The sequence below is a fragment of the Oryx dammah genome, unplaced genomic scaffold (assembly GCF_014754425.2).
Source record: "Oryx dammah isolate SB20612 unplaced genomic scaffold, SCBI_Odam_1.1 HiC_scaffold_26, whole genome shotgun sequence".
Lineage (NCBI taxonomy): Eukaryota > Metazoa > Chordata > Mammalia > Artiodactyla > Bovidae > Oryx > Oryx dammah.
This window is the reverse complement of record NW_024070210.1, coordinates 74,193,438-74,196,537: the sequence shown is the minus strand read 5'-3', so window position 1 is coordinate 74,196,537 and position 3,100 is coordinate 74,193,438. Positions and strand designations below refer to the sequence as shown.

General features: G+C 40.3%; 1 pseudogene; it reads left to right on the top strand.

Moving 5' to 3' along the window:
- Window positions 1-2,582: 2,582 nt before the first annotated feature.
- LOC120853660 lies at window positions 2,583-2,832 on the top strand (annotated as a pseudogene).
- Window positions 2,833-3,100: the final 268 nt, after the last annotated feature.

Here is a 3,100-nt window from a genome sequence, read left to right as displayed (position 1 = left end):
AGTCGGCAAAGTAATGTCTCTGCTTTTGAATATACTGTCTAGGTTGGTCATAACTTTTCTTCCAAGGAGTAAGCCTCTTTTAATTTCATGGCTGCAGTCACCATCTGCAGTGATTTTGAAGCCCCAAAAAATAAAGTCTGACACTGTTTCCACTGTTTCCCCATCTATTTCCCATGAAGTGATGGGACCAGATGCCATGATCTTCATTTTCTGAATGTTGAGCTTTAAGCCAACTTTTTCACTCTCCTCTTTCACTTTCATCAAGAGGCTTTTTAGTTCCTCTTCACTTTCTTCCATAAGGGTGGTGTCACCTGCATATGTGAGGTTAGTGATATTTCTCCAGGCAATCTTGATTCCAGCTGGTGTCTCTTCCAGTCCAGCGTTTCTCATGATGTACTCTGCATAGAAGTTAAATAAGCAGGGTGACAATATACAGCCTTGATGCACTCCTTTTCCTATTTGGAACCAATCTGTTGTTCCATGTCCAGTTCTAACTGTTGCTTCCTGACCTGCATACAAATTTCTCAAGAGGCAAGTCAGGTGGTCTGGTATTCCCATCTCTTTCAGAATTTTCCACAGTTTCTTGTGATCCATACAGTCAAAGGCTTTGGCATAGTCAATCAAGCAGAAATAGATGTTTTTCTGAAACTCTCTTGCTTTTTTCATGATCCAGAGGATGTTGGAGACAAGAGATGGCAAGAGTGAACATCGACATTCTGGGAATCAGCCAACTAAAATGGACTGGAATGGGTGAATTTAACTCAGATGACCATTATATCTACTACTGCGGGCAGGAATCCCTCAGAAGAAATGGAGTAGCCATCATGGTCAACAAAAGAGTCCGAAATGCAGTACTTGGATGCAATCTCAAAAACGACAGAATGATCTCCATTCGTCTCCAAGGCAAACCATTCAATATCACAGTAATCCAAGTCTCTGCCCCAACCAGTAATGCTGAAGAAGCTGAAGTTGAATGGTTCTATGAAGACCTACAAGACCTTTCAGAAAGTGAAGTCGCTCAGTCATGTCTGACTCTTTGCGACCCCATGGAATGTAGTCTACCAGGCTCCTCCCTCCATGGGATTCTCCAGGCAAGAGTACTGGAGTACCTTTTAGAACTAACACCCAAAAAAGATGTTTTTTTCATTATAGGGGACTGGAATGCAAAAGTAGGAAGTCAAGAAACACCTGGAGTAACAGGCAAATTTAGCCTTGGAATACAGATTGAAGCAGGGCAAAGACTAATAGAGTTTTGCCAAGAAAATGCACTGGTCATAGCAAACACCCTCTTCCAACAACACAAGAGAAGACTCTACACATGGACATCACCAGATGGTCAACACCGAAATCAGATTGATTATATTCTTTGCAGCCAAAGATGGAGAAGCCCTATACAGTCAACAAAAACAAGACCAGGAGTGACTGTGGCTCAGATCATGAGCTCTTTATTACCAAATTCAGACTCAAATTGAAGAAAATAGGGAAAACCGCTAGACCATTCAGGTATGACCTAAATCAAATCCCTTATGATTATACAGTGTTACTGATATGGCAGGAAATTTTTTTTTTCCAATATGTTTATAGAAGATTGCTGAGGGCCACCCCAGACCTCCTGAATTAGAATTTCTTAGGTTGGGTCACAAAATTTTCATCTACCTGGCACACAAAAGTTTGACAACAGTTGATCCAGCCCAACCCAGTCATTTCACAAAAAGGGTATGATGGCCAAGATTATAGAGCTAACTTGCAGAAAATAAGGAGTACAGCTATCATTCCATTCTTCTTTTCATTGCAAATTATTTTCATTTGTACCATCCAAAATGGTATTAAGTTCTCAGGAAGAACTTGAGGTTCCTATAAGGAGGCCATACAACACTATTTAAAATATTTATTTCTGAAAAATAGTTGCAAAATGAAAAAAGAGAAAATCAAGAAATATGAAGTTCTAAAGATTATATAAAATTTTCAGGAAAATATAAATTTTAACAGTAGAATTTTTATTTTGTTCTTTTGATCCCAAATTTCTATTATTACATTTCCCTGCTCTAGTAAAGAGTAATAATTCATTTAAGTGATTTTTATTGAGTGCCACTAGGGACTGTGTTCCAGAGCAACAATAACAAAAACGACAAAGTTCCTGCCCTCATGAAGCAGCCACCAGGGAAATAGTCAAAACATAAAAATAAGTATGTAATTCAGAGAGTCCTTAGTGCTATGAAAGAGAAACAGAGCAAGTTACTGAGATGGAAGGCAACAAGATTAGGATGGAAAGAGCAGAGGGATGCTATTTTATATTAGGGTTCAGGAAAGCCTCAAAGAGAGGATGGTACCTGAAGAGAGACCTGGATGAAAGCAGGAAGGAAAGAAGAAGTCAAAGGAAGGTCAAGTGCCCTGAGTCAGAAGCAGCAGACTGAGACAAAACTTCGTATTCAGATGATTTATTAAGAAAACGTACTCCAGTGTTGATGAGAGTATGGATGAAAGAGAACCCTGTGCACTGTTGATAGGAACGTAAATTGGTGCAACCACTATAAAAAAAAAATGCAGTGTGGAGTTTCCTCAAAAATTTTAAAGTACACCTCCCACTGGACCAGGGGATGTGCTTCTACACTTGCTTTGGACCTCGGACCTTGCCTTTCTTCCAAATGGACCCCAACTGCTCCTGCCGCCACTGGCGGCTCCTGCAGCTGTGCTGGCTCCTGCACCTGCAAGGTCTGCAGATGCCCCTGCTGCAAGAAGAGCTGCTGCTCCTACTGCCCTGTGGGCTGTGCCAAGTGTGCCCAGGGCTGCATCTGCAAAAGGGCCTCAGACAAGTGCAACTGCTGCACTTGATACCTGGCAGAGCCTGCCCCAGTTGTCGATAGAGCAACCATAACAAATTTATATATATATATATTTGTTGTTGTTGTTTTCACACAACCTGACCTGGTGCTACATTTCCTTTTTCTGTGAGACATGTGATTTCCAGTAAAGTTGTTGACTTCAAAAAAAACATTTTTTTGTAAGTAAAAGTATCATATGATCCAGCAGTTCCACTTTTGGATAGTTATCTGAAGGAAATGAAATCACTTATCTTTTTTTTTTTTTTTTCAGTTCTGAT